The sequence below is a fragment of the Loxodonta africana genome, chromosome X (assembly GCF_030014295.1).
Source record: "Loxodonta africana isolate mLoxAfr1 chromosome X, mLoxAfr1.hap2, whole genome shotgun sequence".
Taxonomy (NCBI): Eukaryota; Metazoa; Chordata; class Mammalia; order Proboscidea; family Elephantidae; genus Loxodonta; species Loxodonta africana.
The window spans coordinates 172,189,823-172,214,395 of record NC_087369.1 but is presented as its reverse complement, the minus strand read 5'-3'; the positions used below and the strand labels follow the sequence as shown (position 1 = coordinate 172,214,395).

At 39.2% G+C, this 24,573-nt stretch overlaps 1 protein-coding gene across 3 annotated transcripts in view; it reads right to left on the bottom strand.

Annotated features, from left to right (window-relative positions):
• Positions 1 to 9,594: 9,594 nt before the first annotated feature.
• The window catches only part of LOC111748342 (heat shock transcription factor, X-linked member 3-like), a 145,909-nt gene continuing 130,930 nt past the window's right edge, over positions 9,595 to 24,573 (bottom strand). For all 3 annotated transcript variants that reach the window (XM_064277691.1, XM_064277692.1, XM_064277693.1), the window contains one exon: positions 9,595 to 12,530. The gene's annotated coding sequence lies outside the window, so the exon portion shown is untranslated. The remainder of the gene's footprint in view (positions 12,531 to 24,573) is intronic.

Sequence of the window (24,573 nt, the reverse complement as noted above, 5' to 3'; positions counted from 1 at the left end):
TCCTGGGCTCATAAACCTAGTAACAGCTCTAACCACTTGGTAAAAGAATGTTAGAGCTTCAAAGGCACCAATAATCAAACAAGCTCAGTCAAGCAGCCTATCTGGGCATATCAAAACAAAACAAAAAGCTAGGACACGGTAAGCAAACATAAAATAAATATAACTTATTGATGGCTCGGAGACAACAGTCAATATCAAATCACATAAAGAGGCAGATCATGATGTCTTCAGCAAGCTCCCAAAACAAAGAATCAAGAAATCCTCTGAATGAAGAAAACTTCCTGGAACTACCTGAGGTAGAACACAAAATATTAATACACAGAATTCTTCAGGAGATCAGGAAAAATGCAGAACAAGCCATGCAGCACACGGACAAAGCAACAGAGGAACTTAAGCAGATTAGGCAACAGCACAATGACAAATTTAGTAGGCTGCAAGAATCCATAGAGAGACGGCAAACACAAATTCAGAAGATTAACAATAAAATTTCAGAATTAGACAATTCAATAGAAAGTCATAAGAGCAGAACTCACTCAATGGAATTCAGAATTAGTGAGACTGAAGATAAAACACTTGGCACCGACATTTGAGGAAAAATCAGACAAAAGAATTGAAAAAAATGAAGAAACCCTAGGAATTATGTGGGACTTCACCAAGAGGAATAACCTACAAGTGATTTCAGTACCAGAACCGGGCGGGGAGGGGGGGGATAACAGAAAATACAGAGAGAATTGCTGAAGATTTGTTGGCAGAAAACTTCACTGATATTGTGAAAGATGAGAAGATATCTACCCAAGATGCTCATTGAACCCCACACAAGGTAGATCCCAAAAGAAAGTCGCCAAGACATAGTATAATCAAACTTGCCAAAACCAAAGATAGAGAATTTTAAGAGCGGCTAGGGATAAACAAAAAGTCATCCAAAAAGAAGAGGTAATAAGAATAAGCTCGGACTACTCAGCAGAAACCATGCAGGCAAGAAGGCAATGGGATGACATATATAAAGGCTTGAAGGAAAAAAATTCTGAGCCAAGAATTATATATCCCCAAAACTGTCTCTCAAATGTGATGGCAAAATTAGGACATTTCCAGAAAAACACAAGTTAAGGGAATTTGCAAAAACCAAACCAAAATTACAAGAAATACTAAAGGGAGCTCTCTGGTTAGGAAGTCATTAACATCAGATAACAACGAAAACTGGAAAACAGGACAGAGCAACCAGATTATCAACTCAGATAAGGAAATCACAAAAATAAATCAAAGCTAAAATGCTCAAAACAAGGAAACAGAGACGTCATTATGTAAAAAATGACAACATTAAAACAAAAAAGAGGTACTAAAAATGTCATAGATCTTTCACATGGAGAGGAATTTAAGGCAATATAAAAAAAATAAAAGATTGGTTAAAACTAAGAAAAATAGGGGCAAATATTATGGTAACCACAATGGACACTAACAGTCCTTCACATCAAAATAAAAAACAAGAAAAACATAAAGACTCAGCAAAAACAAAATCAATAACAATGAAAAAGAGGAAAAGTAAATATGTAAAGGAAAAAAATCAGCACAGAAAATTAAGTGGAAAGAAGAAACGCAGCAACGCACAAAAGTGACATCAAAGTGACAGCACTAAACTCATATTTATCAACAATTAGGCTGAATGTAAATGGACTAAATGCACCAATAAAGAGACAGAAAGTAAAAAAATGGATTAAAAAATAGGATCCGTCTATATGCTGACTATAAGAGACACACCTTAGACTTAAAGACACAAACTAAAACTTAAAGGATGGAAAAAAATACATCAAGCAAACAACAGTCAAAAAAGGGGAGGAGCGGCCACGTTAATTTCTGACAAAATAGATGTTAAAGTAAAATCCACCACAAAGGATAAGGGAGTTAAAGTAAAATCCACCACAAAGGATAAGGAAGGACACTATGTAATGATTAAAGGGTCAATACACCAGGAGGGCATAACCATAATAAATATTTATGCACCCAACGACAGGGCTCCAAAATACATAAAACAAACTCTAACAGCATTGAAAAGAAAGACAGATACCACCACAATAATGGTAGACGACTTCAATACACCACTTTCAGTGAACAACAAGAACATCCAGAAAGAAGCTCAACAAGGACACGGGTAATCTAAAAGCCACAATCAAACAACTTGATCTCAGACATATACAGAACACTCCACCCAACAGCAGCCAAGTACACTTTCTTTTCCAACACACATGGACATTCTCCAGAATAGACCACATATTAGGTCATAAAGCAAGCCTTGTTGTTAGATACTGCTGAGTTGGTTCCGACTCATAGCAACCCTATGCACAACAGAACGAAACACTGCCCAGTGCTGTGCCATCCTTACAATCGATGTTATGCTTGAGCCCATTGTTGCAGTCACTGTGTCAATTCATCTCATTGACGGTCTTCCTCTTTTCTGCTGACCCTGTACTTTACCAAGCATGATGTCCTTCTCCAGGGACGGATCCCTCCTGACAACATGCCAAAAGTATGTGAGACATAGTCCCACCATCCTTGCTTCTAAGGAGCATTCTGATTGTACTTCTTCCAAGAGAGATGTGTTCATTCTTTTGGCAGTCCACGGTATATTCAATATTCTTCTACACCACAATTCAAAGGTGTCAATTCTTCTTCGGTCTTCGTTATTCATTCTCCAGCTTTCACATGCATATGATGCAACTGAAAATAGCATTTGCTTGGGTCAGGCGCACCTTAGTCTTCAAGGTGACATCCTTGCTTTTTTCAACACTTTAAAGAGGTCTTTTGCAGTAGATTTGCCCAATGCAATGTATCTTTTGATTTCTTGACTGCTGGTTCCATGGGTGCTGATTGTTAATCCAAGTAAAATGAAATCCTTGACAACTTCAATTTTTTCTCAGTTTATCATGATGTTGCTTATTGGTCCAGTTGTGAGGATTTTTGTTTTCTTTATGTTGAGGTGTAACCCGTACTGAAGGCTGTGGTCTTTGATCTTCATCAGTGTTTCAAGTCCTCTTCACTTTCAGCAAGCAAGGTCGTGTCATCTGCAAAACGCAGGTTGTTAATGAGTCTTCCTCCAATCCTGATGCCCCGTTCTTCTTCATATAGTCCAGCTTCTTGGATTATTTGCTCAGTATACAGATTGACTAGGCGTGGTGAATGGATACAACTCTGATGTACACCTGTCCTGACTTTAAACCACTCAGTATCCCCTTGTTCTGTCCAAACAACTGCCTCCTGACCTATGTACACGTTCCTCATGAGCACAATTAAGTGCTCTGGAATTCCCATTCTTCCAAAAGTTATCCGTAATTTGTTATGATCCACACAGTTAAATGCCTTAGTGTAGTCGATAAAACACATGTAAACATCTTTCTGGTATTCTCTGCTTCCAGGCAAGATCCATGTGACATCAGCAATGATATCCCTTCTTCCATGTCTGTCTTAGTTATCTAGTGTTGCTATAACAGAAATACCACAAGAGGAAGGCTTCAACAAAGAGAAATTTTATTCTTTCACAGTTTAGGAGGCTAGAAGTCTGAATTCAGAGCAGCAGCTCCAGGGGAAGCCTTTCTCTCTCTGTTGGGTCTGGGAAAAGGTCTTTGCCATCACTCTTCCCATGGGCGAGAACAGGTTTCAGCTGAACTTCCAGACTAAGACAGACTAGGAAGAAGGACCCGGCAGTCTACTTCTGAAAAGCATTAGCCAGTGAAAACCTCATGAACAGCAGCAGAACATTGTCTGATATTGTGCCAGAAGATGAACCCCCCAAGTTGGAAGGCACTCAAAAGACAACTAGGGAAGAGCTGCCTCCTCAAAGTAGAGTTGGCCTTAATGAAGTGGATGGAGTAAACCTTTCGGGACCTTCATTTGCTGATGTTGGATGACTCAAATTGAGAAGAAACAGCTGTAAACATCCATTAAAAATCAGAATCTGGAATGTACGAAGTATGAATCTAGGAAAATTGGAAACTGTCAAAAATGAAATGGAACACATCAATATCCTAGGTATTAATGAGTTGAAATGGACCGGTATTGGCCATTTTGAATTGGACAACCATATAGTCTACTATACTGGAAATGACAACTTGAAGAGGAATGGTGTTGCATTCATCAAAAAGAACATTTCAAGATCTATCCTGAAGTACAACACTGTCAGTGATAGGATAATATCCATACGCCTACAAGGAAGACCACTAAATAAGACTACTGTTCAAATTTATGCACCAACCACTGAGGCCAAAGATGAAGAAACTGAAGATTTTTATCAGCTTCTGCAGTCTGAAATTGATTGAACATGCAATCAACATGCATTGATAGTTATTGGTGATTAGAATGCAAAAGTCCGAAACAAAGAAGAAGGACCGGTAGTTGGAAAATATGCCCTTGGTGATAGAAACAATGCCGGAGATCGAATGATAGAATTTTGCAAGACCAATGACTTCTTCATTTCAAATACCTTTTTTCACCAACATAAATGGCGTTTTTTTTTCTTAATACACATGGACCTCGCCAGATGGAACACACAGGAATCAAATCAACTACATCTGTGGAAAGAGACAATGAAAAAGCTCAATATCATCAGTCAGAACAAGGCCAGGGGCTGACTGTGGAACAGACCATCAATTGCCCATATGCAAATTAAAGGGGAAACTGAAGAAAATCAGAGGAAGTCCACAAAAGCCAAAATACAACCTTGAGTATATCCCACCTGAATTTAGAGACCATCTCAAGAACAGATTTGACAAGTTGAACACTAATGACCGGAGACCAGACGAGTTGAGGAATGACATCAAGGACATCATCCATGAAGAAAGCAAGACAACATTGAAAACACAGGAAAGAAAGAAAAGACCAAGACGGATGTCACAGGAGACTCTGAATCCCGCTCTCGAACGTCGAGCAGCTAAAGCAAAAGGAAGAAATGATGACGTAAAAGAACTGAACAGAAGATTCAAAGGGCAGCTCGATAAGACAAAATAAAGTATTATAATGACATGTGCAAAGAGCTGGAGATAGAAAACCAAAGCGAAGAACATGCTCAGCGTTTCTCAAGCTGAAAGAACTGAAGAAAAAATTCAAGCCTCAGTTGCAATAGTGAAGGATTCTACCAGGAAAATATTAAATATTAAATGACGCAGGAAACATTGAAAGGAGGTGGAATACACAGTCATTATACCAAAAAGAATTAGTTGACTTTCAACCATTTCAAGAGGGAGCATATGATCGGGAACTGATGGTACTGAAGGAAGAAGTCCAAGCTGCACTGAGGGCATTAGTGCAAAACAAGGCTCTAGGAATTGATGGAATATCAACTGAGATGTTTCAACAAAAGGATGTAATGCTGGAGGTGCTCACTCGTCTATGCCAAGAAACATGGAAGACAGCTTCCTGGCCAACCGAATGGAAGAGATCCATATTCACGCCTTTGAATTGTGGTTTTGGCAAAGAATATTGAATATACGATGGACTGCCAAAAGAACGAACAAATCTGTCTTGGAGGAAGTACAACCAGAATGCCCCTTAGAAGCAAGAATGGTGAGACTGTGTCTTACAAACTTTGGACATGTCAGGAGGAATCAGTCCCTGAAGTGGGACATCATGATTGGTAAAGTACAGGGTCAGCAGAAAAGAGGAAGACCTTCAACGAGACAGATTGACACAGTGGATGTAACAATGGGCTCAAGCATAACAACGATTGTAAGGATGGCACAGAACCGGGCAGTGTTTCATTCCGTTGTGCATAGGTTTGCTATGAGTCAGAAAAGACTGGAAGGTACCTAACAACAACAATCTTGTAGACTGAGTCCTGCCTCATTAATATAACTGCCTCTAATCCCACCTCACTAACATCATAGAAGTAGGATTTACAACACATAGGAAAATCACAAAATGGTGGACAACCACATAATACTGGGAATCAAGGACTAGCCAAGTTGACACAAAAATTATGGGGTGACACAATTCAATCCATAACAATGTCCTCTTCTGAATCCAGCTTGAATTTCCAGATGTTTCCTATTGAGGTACTGTAACAACTGCTTTTGAATGATCTTCAGCAAAGTTTTACTTGTGTGTGATATTAATGATATTGTTCAATAACTTTCACTTTCTGTTGGATCACCCTTCTTTGGAATGGGCACAAATATGGATCTATTCCAGTCGGTTGGTCAGGCAGCTGTCTTTCAAACTTCTTAGCATAGATGAGTGAGCACTTTCAGCACTGCATCCTTTTGTTCAAACATCTCAGTTGATATTCTGTCAATTCCTGGAGCCTTGTTTTTCATCAATGCCTTTAAGTGCAGCTCAGACTTCTTCCTTCAATATCATTGGTTCTTGATCATACACTACCTCCCGAAATGGTCTTTTCGGTACGGTGACTCTGTGTATTTCTTCCATCTTCTTTTGGTGCTTCCTGGGTTGTTTAATATTCTCCCAATAGAATCCTTCAATATTGCAACTTGAGGCTTGAATTTTTTCTTCAGTTCTTTCAGCTTCAGGAATGCCAAGCATTTTCTTCTATTGTGGTTTCCCAACTTCAGGTCTTTGCACATTTCATTATAATACTTGGTCTTCTCAAGCTGCCTTTCGAAATCTGTTCAGCTCTCTTACTTCATCATTTCTTCCTTTTGCTTTAGGTATCCTTCGTTCAAGAATAAGCTTCAGAGTCTCTTCTGACATTCATTTTGGTCTTTTCTTTCTTTTCAATGACCTCTTGCTTTCTTCATGTACGATGTCCTTGATATCATTGTACAACTCTTCTGGTCCTTGGTCGCTAGTGTTCAATGCACCAAATCTATTCTTGAGATGGTTTCTAAATTCAAGTGGGATACACTCAAGTTCATACTTTGGCTCTGATGGACTTGTCCTAAGTTTCTTCAGCTTAAACTTGAACTTGCATATGAGCAATTAATGGTTTCTTCTGCAGTCAGCCCCTGACCTTGTTCTGACTGATGATATTGACCTTTTCCATTGTCTCTTTCCAGAGATGTAGTTGATTTGATTCCCATGTATTCCATTTGGTGAGGTCCACAAGTATAGTTGCCGTTTACGTTGTTTGAAAAAAAGGTATTTGCAATGAAGAAGTCGTCGGTCTTGCAAAATTCTATCATGCAGTCCCTGGCATCATTTCTATCATCAAGGCCATGTTTTCCAACCACTGTTAACTCTTCTTTGTTTCCAATTTTCACATTCCAATCACCAGTAATTATCAATGCATCTTGATTGCATGTTTGATCAATCTCAGACTGAAGAAGTTGGTAAAAATCTTCAATTTCTTCATTTTTGGCCTTAGTGATTGGTGTGTAAATTTGAATAATAATCATATTATCTGGTCATCCTTGTAGGCATATGGATATTATCCTATCACTGATGGTGTTGTACTTCAGGATAGATCTTGAAATGTTCTTTTTGAAGATGAATGCAACACTTTTCCTTTTCAATTTTTCATTCTGAGCACAGTAGACCATACAACTGTTCAATTCAAAACGGCCAATACCAGCCCATTTCAGATCACTAACGCCTAGAATGTTGATCTTTATGTGTTCCATTTCATTTTTGACAATTTCCAATTTTCCTAGACTCATATTTCATACATTCTATGTCCCTCTTAATAATAGATGTTTGCAGCTGGTTCTTCTCATTTTAAGTTGTGCCACATCAACAAATGAAGGTCTCGAACGCTTGACTCTATTCATATCATTAAAGTCGACTCTACTTTGAGGAGGCAGCTCTTCATCGTCTTTTGAGTGCCTTCCAACCTGAGAGGCCCATCTTCTGGCACTGTATCAATGTTCCACTGCTATTCATAAAATTTTCATTGGCTAATTTTTTTCAGAAGCAGACTGCCAGGTCCTTCTTCCTAGTCTGTCTTAGTCTGGAAGCTTAGCTGAAACCTATATACCATGGATCACCCTGTTGGTATTGAAATACTAGTGGCATAGCTTCCAGCATCACAGCAACACGGAAGCCACCACAGTACAACAAACGGACATACCCATGACCATCTTTCAGTCAAGCCATAGACAGGCCCATAATATAAACAATAGCACCCAAGAGGAACATGCTCCCTAGAACAATCAATTATATAAGATCAAAACAGCAGTATTTGCCCCAAAGGAAAGGTAAGAAGGCAGGAAAGGTTACAAAATCAGTACAAAAGGATCAGAGAAGCTAGGGCAGAAATGGGGAGAGTGCTGACCCATTGTGGGAAATAAAGCCAATGTCATGGAACACTTCATGTACAAACTATCGAATGGGAAGTTAATTTGCTCTGTAAACTTTCACCTAATGCACAATAAAAAATAAAAACTTACCTATAGTTTAGAGTTGATTCCTCAGTAGCAGAGCAACCCACTATCCATCCGGTCGCTCTGGGTTAGTGTTATCCTGTGGGACAAGGGTGCGGGGAGCTAACCCTGCACTGATCTTGCTGTGCCTGTCTAAGTAATAAAAAGAATCCACTTTGGCTTGTTGTCTCCTTAGCGGCCAAATCTATGGAAGTGTTACAAGCCAAGCAGCTTCGGCAGCCACAACCCTGCTGCTTTGAGAAGTCTCAACCTTCCGACAAAAGGAAGTTCTCCAGGATGAAGGGAGATGATCCCAGATGGAAATTCAGGTTCTTGTTTACGAAAATAAAGCAGAAATCATAAATATCTGGGTAAACAGAAGAGACCATTTTTGTTCCTCTTAATATCTTAAATTACATAGAATTACTGAAAGCAAATACTATGGCATCGTCTTGTAAGCTTTGTAAGTAGATATAATGCATATACTATGTACATAACAGGAGTCCCTGGGTGGTGCAAAGGGTTAAGCTTTGGACTACTGGCCAAAAGGTTGGTGGTTCAAAGCCACCCAGATGCACCTCGGAAGACAGGCTTGGAGATCTGCTTCTGAAAACCCTGTGCAGCAGTTCTTCTCTGGACACATGGGGTCATTATGAGCCAGAATTGACTCAACAGCAACTAACAACAACAACAGAATATATAATACATATACTATAGAAAAAAGGACCTTTGACCTTTAGAGACTTTTTTTCCCCTTTAGCCATGATGCCCTTGAACTCCATCCAGAATGTTTCATATATCACTATATCACTAGTTCATTCCTTCTTATTGCCGGCATGCCATGGTATGGATGTACCAGAGTTTATCCATTCACCTACTGAAGGACGTTTGCATTGTTTCTGGTTTGGGGCTATTACAAATAAAGCTGCTATGAACACTCGTGTATACATTTTTATGTGTTCATGAGTTTTCATTTCTCTGGGATAAATGCCTAGGAGTGCAGTTGCTGGGTCATATGGCAATTGCATGTTTTGTTTTTAAAAAAATGCCATACTCTTCTCTAAAGTAGCTGTACCATTTTACATTCCTACAAGCAATGTAGGAGAGATCCAATTCTCCATATCCTCACCACTACTTTTTAGTTTAGGCATTCTAATAGGTGTGTAGTGATACATCATTGTAGTTTTCATTTGCGTTCCTTCATGGCTAGTGTTGTTCAGCATCTTTTCATGTCCTTATTTATCATGTGTACATCCTCTCTGGTAAAATGTCTATGTGTTTTGGCCAATTTCAAATTGGATTTTGGTTTTTTTTTACTGCTGAGTTTTTTTTTTTTTTACTGTTGAGTGTTCTTTATATAGTCTAGATATGACTTTCATAGCTAGAGAGGAGAAATCGATGCCTGGCTTCAAAGCTTCAAAGGACAGGCTGAGTCTCTTGTTAGGGGCTAATGCAGCTGGTGACTTTTAAATTGAAGCCAATGCTCATTTACCATTCTGAAAATTCTAGGGCCCTTAAGAATTATGCTAAATCTGCTCTGCCTGTACTCCATAAATGGAAAAACAAAGCCTGGATGACAGCACATGGTTTACTGAATATTTTAAGCCCACTGTTGAGACCTACTGCTCAGAAAAAAAGATTCCTTTCAAAATATGACTGCTCATTGACAGTGCACCTGATCACCCAAGAGCTCTGATAGAGGTGTACAAGGAGATTAACATTGTTTTCATGCCTGCTTACACAGCATTCATTCTGCAGCTCATGGATCAAGGAGTAATTTCAACTTCCAAGACTTATTATTTAAGAAATACATTTAGTAAGGCTATAGCTCCCATAGATAGTGATTCCTCTGATGGATCTGGGCAAAGTAAATTGAAAACCTTCTGGAAAGGATTCACCATTCTAGATGCCATTAAGAACAGTCATGATTCATGGGAGGAGATGAAAATACCAACATTAATAGGAGTTTTGAAGAAGTTAATATCAACCCTCATGGATGACCTTGAGAGGTTCAAGACTTCAGCGGAGGAAGTAACTGCGATATGAAGGAAATTGCAAGAGAAGTAGAATTAGAAGTGGAGTCTGAAGAAGTGACTGAATGGCTGATATCTCATCAAAAAACTTTAACGGATGAGGAGTTACTTCTATGGATGAGCAAAGAAAGTGGTTTCTTGACATGGAATATACTCCTGGTAAAGATGTTGTGAACATTGTTGAAACGACAACAAAGGATTTAGCATATTACATAAACTTAGTTGATTGAAGCAGCAGCAGGGTTTGAGAGGACTGACTCCAATTTTGAAAGACGTTCTACTGTGGGTAAAATGCTATCAAATAGCATTGCATGCTACAGAGAAGTCTTTCATGAAAGGAAGAGTCAATTGATGCAGCAAACTTCATTGTTGTCTTATTTTAAGAAATTGCCACAGCCACCCCAACCTTCAGCAACCACCACCCTAATTGGTCAGCAGCCATCAACATCAAGGCAAAAAGATTGTGATTCACTGAAGGCTCAGATGATGGTTAGCATTTTTTTTTTAGCAATACAGTATTTTTAATTAAGGTTTGTACATTTTGTTTAGACTTAATGCCATTGCATACTTAATAGGCTACAGTATAGTGTAAACGTAACTTTTATATGTACTGGGAAACCAAAGAATTCATGTGACTCACTTCATTGCAGTGGTCTGGAACCGAACTCACAATGTCTCTGAGGTATGCTTGTATAGCCCTTTTGGAAAGCAATTTAACATAGGCATCATGAGCCCTGCATCATACCTTTATCCCAGTGATTCCACTTATAAGAATCTACCCTATGGAAATATTTCAAAAGCTAATAAAAAAATATTCAAGTAGATGTTCACTGTAGTGTTATTGTAAATACAAAAATAAAGCACAAAACTCAAAATAAAAAACCAATCATCCAACATTAGGGGAACAGTAAACTAGATTACATCCCCAAAAAAGGATTTTAAAAATGTGATATGAAAATATATCTATACTATGATTCCCACTCTGTTAGAGCTCATAATAATAAAAGAAAGGAAAAAGATGGTCTCTGTCCTTGCTTTCCATTTCCACTGCCACTCCAGTCCAAGTCACCACCATCCCCTACCTTGACTGTTGCAAGAGCCTCCTAACTGTCCCTTGGACTTTCATCCTGCTCCCCTACAGTCTATTTTCCACACAGTAGACAGGATGATTCCCTTCAAACATAAATCAAATCATGCTATCTTCCTATTTCAAACATCCCAGTTACTTACCATTGCGCTTAGAGTAAAATCCAAATTCCTCAGAATGGCCTAAAAGACCTGGTCTTTGCTGAACTCTTGGACTCCGCTGCCAACCCTTCTCCCTCTCACTATTATGCTCCATCCTTCCCTGGATCTCTCAAATTGGTCGGGCTCCTCTGTCTCAGGCCTTTGTGCTTGCTGCTACCTCTGTCTGCAACACTCTTCCCTTGGTTTCTTGGTTGGCTGCATCTTCCTCTTCTTTCAGGCCTTTCTTTATAAGGCACCTCCTCGGAGAGACCCAAACACTACTATCTAAAGGAATTCTCTATCTCAGCACTCCCGTCACCTCCTTTAGACGTTTATTCCAATTTGAAAGGGTTTTACTTATGTATTAGTTTGCCACTTTACTGTCATCTGTACCATGTGAATGTAAACTCCAGGAAGGCTTGGATCTATGGGCAAGGGACAATCCTTAGTCTAATAAATACTCTGTAAATGTTATTGTTGTTGTCAGGTGCTGTCGAGTCGGTTCCACCTCATAGCGACCCTACGTACAACAGAACAAAACACTGCCCTGTCCTGAGCCATCCTCACAATTGTTCCTATGCTTGAGCCTACTGTTGCAGCCACTGTGTCAATTCATGTCATTGACGGTCTTCCTCTGAATGTTAAAATATTTCTTTTGGTTGGGGGATTAATATGTTTACTAAGGCTCTTTGAATCTGTAACAGCTTCCCTGCCCCTTTTTATACCATTTTTTTATTGGTGAAATCAAAACATTTGTCCTGTAGAACTCCCCACACTCTGGATTTGGTTGCTTGCATTGCCATGGGGCTGTGGGAGTGGAGGTGTGGATATTGGTGTGATATATGTCTTTGTACTTACTGTATCGAGATTTTTCCCAAAGGCATTAAATACAGCACTCAGTTCACTCCCATGATGGTGGGATAGTTTCTCACCAAGCAGTTCATTTTGAAGATCTACTGGTCTCAATCTACTAAACCAAAAAAAAAAAAAAAAATCAAACCTGTTACTATCGAGTCAATTCCGACTCATAGCGACTCTATAGGACAGAGTAGAACTGCCCCCATAGGGTTTCCAAGGCTGTACTCTTTACAGGAAGCAGATTCCCACATCTCTCTCCCCCAGAGTGGCTGGTGGGTTTGGACCGCCAAACCTTTCGGTTAGCAGACAAGTGCTTTAACCACTGCACCACCAGGGCTCCTTCCAATACACCAGAAAAAAAAAAGTGTTTTTTAAAGAAAAAAGGAACACAACCACCAAGAGTTGTGCAAATCACAGGAGTACAAAACCAAACATACTAAAGTGAGCATTTCTCAATCTTCCAAAAGGCCACAAGGTGCTGTCTGCTTCTGGCCCTCCATGCACAAAAACACTATTCTGACTGGCATATACTGTAAAGCTAACGACAAAAATAATTGTCCACAAACACTGCACTCTAGCTAGTAAATTTATTTTTCACAAGGTTATGGATTAGTGATTCTGAAACTGCTGTGTGTTTATTAGAGTTTATCAAATATGTGGATATCTTTTAGATGATGAGTACCAGCTCACTATTGGAGAAAGGAGTTAAAAAATAAGCAAAGGAGAAACGGTGGAATGAGTTCTGTTCTGTTAGATTAAAATCAAAGGTATCAGCATAGGTAGATATGTATACTGAATAGGGAAAGGAGGGCATATAAGAGTATACCCACGTACATATACAGGTTAGGCTATGGATATTTTTACACACGTATTTGTATGTTGTTGTTGTTAGGTGCCACCAAGTCGGTTCTGACTCTTAGAGACCCTATAGGATAGAGTAGAATTACCCCACAGGGTTTCCAAGGAGCGGCTGGTGAATCTGAACTGCCGACCTTTTGGTTAGCAGCCAAACTCTTAATCACTATGCCACCAGGGCTCCTATTTGTATGTACAGCATGTATATTGATCTATATAATAGATCACAAAGAGGGCAGAGTATAGAAGCTTCCTAGACAAACGCAAACACCTTGAGGGACTCAGTTACTGAGGCTGAAGGCTGCGGACCATGGTCTCAGGGAACATTTAGCTCAATTGGCATTACATAAAGAAAATACTGCACAGTCTACTTTGGTGAGTAGCGTCTGGGGTCTTAAAAGCTTCTAAGCAGCCATCTAAGATACATCTATTGGTCTCATCCCACCCAGAGCAAAGGAGAATGAAGAAAACCAAAGACACAAGGAAAATATTAATCCAAAGGACTAATGGACCACATGAACCGCAGCCTCCACCAGCCTGAGCTCGGAAGAATTAGATGGTGCCTGGCTACCACCACTGACCACTCTGACAGGGACCACAATAGGGTAGAACAAAATTCAAATTCACAAAAAAGACCAGACTTACTGTCTGACAGAGCCTAGAGGAACTCTGAGACTACGGTCCCCAGACACCCTTCTAACTCAGTAGTGAAGCCACACCTGAAGTCCACCTTTCAGCCAAAGATTAGACAGGCCTATAAAACAAACAAAACACACAAGAGGAATGTGCTCCTTAGATCAATAAAGTATACAAAACCAAATGGGCAACACTTGCCCAAAAGCAAAGATGAGATGGCAAGAAGAGACAGGAAACCTGGACGAATGGAAACGGAATCCGCGGTAGAAAGGCGGAGAGTGCTGACACAGTGCAGGGACTGCAACCAATGTCTACAAAACAATTTTTGTATAAATTATTGAATAAGAAAATAATTTGCTGTGTAAACTTTCACCTATAAGACACACACACGCACAAACTTAGGAATAAAATATATATACTCCAAATGAAAAAGAAAGAAATTTAGCCCAACAACGTTGGGGTTAATTAGAATTTGACTTGGGTTTTTCCTAATGACAAGGTCATGTAATTCAATCTTTTCTAAAGTCTATGAAATAGCTGGGTTAAACGTGCTTTTATCCTTATTCACAATAAAAGCTATTTCATATTTTGCCACAGCATTTATTAACATATCTGGGGAAAGGTATTTCATATATGTATAGATTTTAATCCTTTTTGTTTATAATAATAAATACCGTACTCTATTAAAATGAGACCCAAATATATCAAAAGATTTCCAAAAAAATAAATCAAAGGTATCAGTGTGAACTCAGTTTGAAGGTAGATAGATGAATGGATGGATCAACACAGACAGAGCTCTAACACCATACTACAGGAAAAGGAATCAGGGCTCTTTGAGGGAGGTGGTTGATTCCAGGGCTGGGGTGAAGAAAGTACAAGATGAGCCTGGAACATTGTGTGGTGCCAGAAAGTAAAGAAATGCTATTAAAAAAAAAAAAGCCAAAAGGAGCCAATATGAAGGAGCTCTCAATGGCCAAATCTGGGACAAATTAAACAACAAAATAAATAATGATAGTTATCATCCATAAACTAAAATAAACATCTATGAGTCTACAGTGCTACAAAGGAAGGAAAGGAGGAGGGAGGGAACAAAGGAGAAGGGACAGCTCTTCTTTACCATAGAGTTCCAATTAATAAATTCAGAAACAATGATGGAAAGAGAAACACCAGAGTGATAATTCTTGCAAGCAAGAATTGTCAATGGATGCTAAAATTACTGAGCAAAAGTATGGTGATAAAGAAGATATTTGCATAGTCCCAAACAATCTTTCCATGAAATTCTTATTGCCCCGCTTCACCATGTACAAAGGAAGAAATAGTAACTCTAGTGGAGAAACCTGGCAGACACTCCCATAAACAGGTGATCAAAGTTAACATCACCAATAATGAGACACACAGACCTCATGAACTCCCTGATATGATGCACTAAGAACACAACATCTCTTCCATGATCTTCCTGCCAGAAAAGCATAAATTCAATCTAATCGTAAGTAAACATCAGACAAACCCAAACTGAAAAACATTCTTCAAAATAACTGATTGGTACTCTTCAAAAGTGTCAAGGCCATGAAAGCAAAGAAAGACTGATGAGCTGCCCCAGGTCAGAATGGGATCCTGGATTGGCTCCTGGACTAGAAAAAGGACATTAGTGGGACAATTAGTGAAATTTGAATAAGGTCTGTAAAGTAGTTAATTATATTGTGTCAACATTAGTTTCCTGGTTTTGAAAATTTGCTCTGATTGTGTAAGAAGTTAACATTTGGGAAAGCTGGAGCAAAGGAGTTCTATCGACTAATTTTGCAACTACTTTGCAAGCCTAAAATGAATTCAAAATAAAACGTTTTAAAAGGTTTCCACCTGAATCAATTTCATTAAGGGCTCCACAGGTTCTGTTTCATGTGTAGGGTCAAAAACTAGATTGCTGCTTACAGGGTCTGCTACTAAGCATGGCACAGAGTAATCACTCAATACATCCGGACTACTACTAGCCCTAAATGAACCCTATGATTTCTCACCTTGTTACCTTCACTCAAGCTGTTCTCCTACCTCCAGCAATGCCTCTGCCTGCTGAAATTCTATCCATTATTTCAGGTGAGTCCCTGAGGCCACCTGCTTTGAAGCTCCTCACATGGCCCTTCATTCCCAGTGCTCTGTGTACCTGAGCACTGCCAGGGCTGGATCTGTACTGAGCAGTGCTCAATGACTACCGAATTAAATGTACACGGTGCCCAAATGTTACATGCTTTCCTGGAATTTTTAGTAAGAATGTCAAGTACCCGAGCAGTCACTCAATTACTTACAGATGCCAGAGTCTCTGCTAACAATCTCAAATCAATGTGAAAAACACACGATCAAGAACTGAATCGGGGTGAGAAGGCATAGAGCAGAGGATGGTGGGAAGGAACCCTGCTGGCATTTACTGCTGATGATAATGTTGACCTCTGGGATGTGCATGTGTCATATATATGTTTTGGGGGCTTGCCACTGTCATTTTCTGTTCTGCTTCAGCCCCTTTTCTTCCGGATTTACAACAAAATGATAACTATGGAAAGGTTGAAAAATAGTTCACAGGAAAACACTTTAAACATATACAAATGCTTTTTAGATGGGTGTCAAAGATGGCATTTCCCTATGGAAGGGAATAAAGGAATAACTCTGATGCCCCTCTCAGTCCTGCTGTCTCTTGCTTTCCCTGTCCCCAAACACTAACAAATTATGCCAAGTAAAAGAAAAGTGTGGAACGCTATCCACTCAGGCAACTCTTCCCTGGGTGCTACAGGTGTCTGATTCAAGGCTGAGTTCTCAGGGCTTAAATGTCAACAAGTGTGCATTACCCATACTGCCTCAGTGGGCACTTGTTACACAGTCACAGATGAGCAAAAATAATTGCCTTCTTGAAGAGTAAGGAAGGGAGATTTCCACCAGCTCTATAGCAATGTTCCGCTGCTATTCATAAGGTTTTCACTGGCTAATACTTTTCAGAAGTAGACTGCCGGGTCCTTCTTCCTAGTCTGTCTTAGTCTGGTAAATCTGCTGCAATAGACCTCTTTTAAGTGTTGAAGAGCAAAGATGTCACCTTGAAGACTAAGGTGTGCCTGACCCAAGCCATGGTATTTTCAATCACATCACATGCATGTGAAAGCTGGACAATGAATAAGGAAGACTGAAGAAGAACTGACGCCTTTGAATTGTGGTGTTGGCGAAGAATATTGAATATACCATGGACTGCCAAAAAGAACGAACAAATCTGTCTTGGAAGAAGTACAATCAGAATGCCCCTTAGAAGCAAGGATGGCGAGACTGCGTCTTAAATACTTTGGACTTGTTGTCAGGAGGAATCAGTCCCCGGAGAAGGACATCATGCTTGGCAGAGTACAGGGTCAGTGGGAAAGAGGAAGACCCTCAACGAGGTGGATTGACACAGTGTCTGCAACAATGAGCTCAAGCATAGCAACGATTGTGAGGATGGTGCAGGACCAGGCAGTGTTTCGTTCTGTTGTGCATAGGGTCGCTATGAGTTGGAACTGACTCGACGGCACCTAACAACAACAACAACTATGGCAATGGATTGACAATTCCAGACAAAACAAAACCCTTGTGGATTACTTTCTCTTCTTACTCCTGCGTCGGGAATGTTGACCGACATGCGAGCATAACACTTCCCATCTTGATTGACAGAGGAAGCTTGAGCTCCTGACACTATCATCACACTAAGTCCTGAAAAAACAAGTAAATCATTAATTCAAGTGCAGTCAAAATAATCAGATCACCTTTAATATTTTGGTGGTGAAATAATAATGCTCAGTTATCCTCAAGTCACTAACAGACTTAAAGCGAGAGCTATGGTCCACTGCTGTGAAAACTACTGACACACATTTAGATGTCACTCAACTTTTTGTACACAGAATGGAGAGGACAGCTATTCTCTTGAATGGAAGCAGCCCCAGCTTCATGATCCAGCCTCATAATTCCCTCCCTCATTCCCTTCCTCCCTTTCTCTCTCTTTCTTTCTTCCTTCCTTCATGCCACAGACATTTAGTGAAAACCTACCATGTACAGAGTCCTGTGACAAGTACCACTAGGTATACAGAAGTGAATAAATAATATCGTGTCCTCAGGTAATTTATATGCTTAGCTGGAGAGATAAGGCTGTCAGGATAATAGAAACGAATGACTTCAGGTTCCTACAGGACAGATATAAATTCCAGACACCGGCTCCCTCCCAGGAACTGAGTTCTGCAAATGCCACCAAAGTAAGAGGAAAGTTCATGGATCTGAGAAATGAACAGAAAGGCTTGTGAAAAGCTCATGCAGAAGTCAGTTCATTTACAAATATTTTAAGTACTGTTTTATTGGGCTTAATTCAAAGAGAATCTTTGTCTCATAAACTTTCTGAGGCCTTGTATGCCTGAGAATATTTCATTCTTACATTTAAATGACATTTAGCTAGGTATAAAAGTCTAGGTTCCAAGTTTTTTTCCCTCAACACTTTGGAAAAATAACACTCCACTTCTTGCATCTGAGGTGGCTTTTGAGTACTAAGATGTCAATCTAATTTTCTTCCTTTGTAGGTGATCTGCTTTTTCTTGCTAGGAACTCTTAGAGTCTTCTCTTTGTCTTGATATTTTTAAATTTTATGTGTCTAGATATAGATTTGATCTTTCATATTGTTTTGCAAACTGTGAATCCTTTCAAACTAAGGTCTTTCATACTCATTTAAGACTAAGAAATACTTGGTCTTTATTTCTTCAATTACTCACCCCCTCATAAAACATGTGATTTAAGAGGACTGATGCTCAGTAACATCTAAGGTTGTAACTACAGTTTTTTTTTTTAAATGAGCAGACAGGCCCATAAACAAAACAAAATGAGATCAGTGGACACGCCAACCCAGGGGCAAGGATGAGAAGGCAGGAGGGCACAAGAAAGCTGGTAATGGGGAACCCAAGGTCAAGAAAGGAGAGTGTTGATACTTTTTTTCCCTCTCCTTCTGAGGCCGTTATTATACTGAATTAACACTTCTCATCCCATCCTCCATGTCTATTACATTTCCCCCCATATTTTCCATTTCTTTATCCTTTCCTAGTGCCTTTTGAAAGAGTTATTCAACCTGGTATTCCAGTTTATTAATTCATTCTTCACATGTGTCCATTCTGTTATTAACCCTCCATCAAGGTATTTATTTGAAGTCTTATATTTTTAATATTTTGGAATAATTCTTCTTTATAACTGTCCATTCCTGCTTCACTTTACCAACATCCTCCTTTAGCTCTTCGATGATACTCTAGCTCGTTTTCAATTATTGTTCTGACTGGCTCATTAATTCTGCTTTGTCAGGTACAGTTTGTTCAGTTTGTTGCCATTCTTTCAAAGTAGTTGCACTCCTCATAAGACACGTGATTTAAGAGGACTGATGCTCAGGAACATCTAAGGTTGTAACTGCAGTTTTTTTTTGACTCAGCAGACCACCTTGATAACAACTTTTAATTAGATTTTTTCACACTAATGTTAGTGACTCTACTTTCATTATATTGGGTATATAGGTTGTATATTCACCCTTCCAGAGGTATATTCATCCATACAAAGGATGAACCTACAAATAAAGTAAGGCATCATCAAGTTGTCGTAATTGCCATGATTGAACAATCTGTAGTAGTATCACTTCTATGTATGATGGCTAAGAAAAGACAAAAGGTATGTTTTCATAGGTATTGCCCAGATATTGCCTTTCTAAAAAGATTTGATGATGGTAAAGTATATATAACAAGAAATGCCATTCTAACCATATTAAGTGTACAACTTAGTGACATTAATTACATTGACCAACACTCGTCTGTCAGTTCGTCGTATAGGACCGGTATTTCATAAACCAGCAGGGTCACCCATGGTGGACAGGTTTCAGCAGAGCTTCCGGACTAAGACCGACTAGGAAAAAGGACCTGGTGAGCTACTTCTAAAAAAATTTGGCCAACCCCAAGAGTATGGCCCCTGGACACCCTTTTAAGTCGGTACTGAAGTCACTCCTGAGGTTCAGCCTTCAGCCAAAGATTAAACAGGCCCATAAAATCAAATGAGACTAAATGGGCAAACCAACCCAGGGGCAGGATAAGAAGGCAGGAGGGGACAGGAAAGCTGGTAGTGGGGAACCGAAGGTTCAGAATGGGAGAATGTTGACATGTCATGGGGCTGGCAACCAATGTCACAAAACAATACATGTATTAATTGTTTAATGAGAAATTAATTTGCTCCATAAACCTTCATCTAAAGCACACACAAAAAAATAAGGAAATAAAATATATTTAAAAAAAATTTAGCCAGTGAAAACCTTATGAATAGCAATGGAATGTTGTCTGATACAGTGCCAGAAGATGAGTCCCTTAGGTCGGAAGGCACTCAAAATATGACTGGGGAAGAGCTGCCTCCTCAAAGTAGAGTCAACCTTAATGATACGGATGGAGTAAAGCTTTTGGGGCCTTCATTTGCTGATGTGGAATGACTCAAAATGAGAAGAAACATCTGCAAACATCCCTTAGTAATCAGAACACAGAGTGTACAAAGTATGAATGTAGGAAAAATAGAATTCTTCAAAAATGAAATGGACTGCAAAAATATCAATATCTTAGGTATACCAAAAACCAAACCCATTGCCGCCGAGTAGATTCTGACTCATAGTGACCCTATAGGACAGAGTAGAACTGCCCCATAGAGTTTCCAAGGAGCACCTGGTGGATTCGAACTGTCGACCTTTTGGTTGGCAGCTGTAGCTCTTAACACTACGTCACCAGAGTTTCCAAAAGTAAGCTGAAGTGGATTGGTGTCGGCCACTTTGAATATGCTGGTAATGACAAACTAAACTAAAAAGAAATGGCATCACATTCATCATCAAAAGGAACACTTTAAGATCTATGCTGAAGCACAACGCTGTCAGTGATAGGATAATATCCATACGCCTTTAAGAAAGACCAGTTACTATAACTATTGTTCAAATTTATGCACCAACCAACGCCAAAGATAAAGAAACTGAAGATTTTTCCCAACTTCTGGGGTCAAAAATTGATCAAACATGCAATCAAGATGCATTGATATTACTGGTGATTGGAACTCAAAAGGTGGAGACAAAGAAGGATTGGTAGTTGGAAAATATGGCCTTGGTGATAGAAACGATGCTAAAGGTAGCATGATAGAATTTTGCAAGACCAATGACTTAGTCATTGCAAATACTTTTTTTCAACAACATAAATGGTGATCATACACATGGACTTTACTGGATGGAATACATAGGAATCAAATTGACTATATCTGTGGAAAGAGACGATGGAGAAGCTCAGTATCATCAGTCAGAACAAGGCCAGGGGCCAACTGTGGAATAAACCATCAATTCCTTATAGGCAAGTTGAAGTTGAAGCTGGAGAAAATTAAATCAAGTTCATGAGAGACAAAATAAGACCTTGAGCATATCCCACCTGAATTTGGAGGTCATCTCAAGAATAAATTTGATACATTGAACACTAATGACCAAAGTCCAGACAAGTCGTGGGATGATATCAAGGACATCATATATGAAGAAGGCAAAAGGTCATTAAAAAGACAAGAAAGAAAGAAAAGATCAAAATGGATGTCAGAGGGGACTCAGAAATTTGTTCTTGAAGGTAAAGTAGCTAAAGCAAATGAAGTAAAAGAGCTGAACAGATGATTTTAAAGGGCGACTCAAGAAGACAAAGTATTATGGTGACACGTGCAAAGACCTGGAGTTAGAAAATCAAAAGAGAAGAACACACTCTGCATTTCTCAAGCTGAAAGAACTGAAGGAAAAAATTCAAGTCTCGAGCTGCAATACTGAAGGATTCTATGGGCAAAATATTGAACAACGCAGGAAGCATCGAAAGAAGATGGGAGGAAAAGAATTGGTTGATGTTCACCCATTTCAGGAGGTAGCATATGATCAAAAACCAATGGTATTGAAGGAAGAAGCCCAAGCTGTACTGAAGGCATTTGTGAAAATCAAGGCTCCAGGAATTGACAGAATACCAACTGAGATATTTCAACAAATGGATGCAGCACTGGAAGCGCTCACTTGTCTATGCCAAGAAATTTGGAAGCCAGCTATTGGTCAACCAACTGGAAGAGATCCATATTTGTTCCCATTCCAAAGACAGGTGATCCAAAAGAATGCAAAAATTATTCAACAATATCATTAATATCACACACAAAATTTTGCTGAAGATCATTCAAAGGTGATTGCAGCAGTATATCAACAGGGAACTGCCAGAAATTCAAGCTGGATTCAGAAGAAGACATGGAATAAGGGATAACACTGTTAATGTCAGATGGAGTTTGGCTGAAAGCAGAGAATACCAGAAAGATGTTTACCTGTGTTTTATTGGCTATGCAAAGGCATTCGATTGTGTGGATCATAAATTATGGATAACATTGTGAAGAGCAGGAATTCCAAAGCACTTAACTGTGCTCATGAGGAACCTATACAAAGACCAAGAACAATTCAAACAACAGAACACTGCGTGGTTCAAAGTCAGGAAATGTGCAAGTCAGGGTTCTGTCCTTTCACCATACCTATTCGATCTGTATGCTGAGCAAATAATCCAAGAAACTGGACTGTATGGAGAAGAATGCAGCATCAGGACTGGAGGAAGACTCATTAACAACCTGCATTATGCAGATGACACAACCTTGCTTGCTGAAAGTGAACAGGACTTGAAGCACTTACTAATGAAGATCAAAGACCACAGCCTGCAGTATGGATTGCACCTCAACATAAAGAAAACAAAAATCCTCACAACTGGACCAATACGCAACATCATGATAAATGGAGAAAAGATTGAAGTTGTCAAGGATTTCGTTTTACTTGGATCCACAATCAGCACCCATGGAAGCAGTGGTCGAGAAATCAAAAGACCCATTGCATTGGGCAAATCTGTCGCAAAAGACCTCTTTAAAGGGTTAAAAAGCAAAGATGTCACCTTGAGGACTAAGATGTGCCTAACCCAAGCCAGGGTGTTTTCAATAGCCTCATATGTATGTGAAAGCTGGACAATGAATAAGGAAGACTGAAGAATTGATGCTTTTGTATTATGGTGTTGGTGAAGAATACTGAATATACTATGCAATGGAACAAGTCTGTCTTGGAAGAAGTACAGCCAGAATGCTCCTTGGAAGTGAGGAAGGTGAGACTTTGTCTCACGAACTTTGGACATGTTATTAGGAAGGACCCATTCCTGGAGAAGGACATCATGCTTGATAAAGTAGAGGGGTCAGTGAAAAAGAGGAAGACCCTCGATGAGATGGATTGACATGGTGGCTGCAATAATGGGCTCAAACACAGCAAAGATTGAGGATGGGTGCAGGACTGGGCAGTGTTTCATTTTGTTGTACATAAGGTCACTATGAGTTAGAACAGACTTAAGGGCACCTGACAACAACATCAAACAAAAACTCAGTACCCCTTAAGCAATAACTCCCCATTCAGTTCTCCTCCCAGGCCCTGGCAACCACTAATAAACTTTTGTCTCTATGCATTTGCTTTTTCTAGATATTTCATATCAGGGGGATCATTACAATATTTGTCTTTTTTGTCTTTCTTATTTCACTTAGCATGTTTGCAAGGTTCATCCATGTCATAGCATCAGTACTTCATTTCTCTTTATGGTTGAATAATTACTTCTTTGTGTGGATATACCATATTTTGTTTATCCATTCATCTGTTGATAGACACTTGGGTTGTTTCCATGTTTTGACTATTGTGAATAGTGTTGCAATAAGCATTGGCGTACCCTCATCTATTTGAGTTCCTGCTTTTGAGTATATAACTAGTAGTGGAATTCGTAGGACAAATGGTAATTCTTCCTTTTATTTTTTTTAGCTACCTTCAAACTGTTTTCTACATCGGTTACACAAGTTTACATTCCACTAGCAATAGGTTCCCATTTCTCCACATTTTCATCAACACTCGTTATTTTCGATTTTTCTGATAATAGACAGATCCTAGAAGGTGGGAAGTCATATTTTACTGCAGTTTCATGTGCATTTCCTTAATGACTAATGACGCTGAGCATCTTTTCCTGTGCTTATTGGCCATTTGTATATCTTCTTTGGAGAAATGTTTATTCAAGTCCTTTGTCCATTTTTTAATTGGGTTGTTGATCTTTTCATTGTTGAGTTGTAAGAGTTCTTTATATATTCTGAATACTAAAGCCTTATCAGATATATGGTTACCAAATATTTTCTCCCATTCTGTAGATTACCTCATTTTCTGGATAAAATCTTTTGATGCACGAAAGTTTTTAAATTTGATGAAGTCCAATTTATCTTTTTTTTTCTTTTGTTGCTCCTGCTTTTGGTGTCACATCTAAGAATTCATTGCCAAAAATAAGGTCCTGAAGCTTTACCCCTGTGTTTTCTTCTAAGAACTTACATTTAGTTCATTGATTCATTTTGAGTTCATTTTTATATATGGTGTAAGGTATGGGTCCACTTTCATTCTTTTGCATGTGGAAATCCAGTTGCCCCAGTCAGACATTGCCTTTTTTAACTGGAAACTATGTTTTAAAAACTGCTAAACAGAATAACATCATCATATTGAAGGATGGCACATACTGAACAAGATTTATAGACATAGATGCCAAACAAAGTACATCTTGGTATTTTGA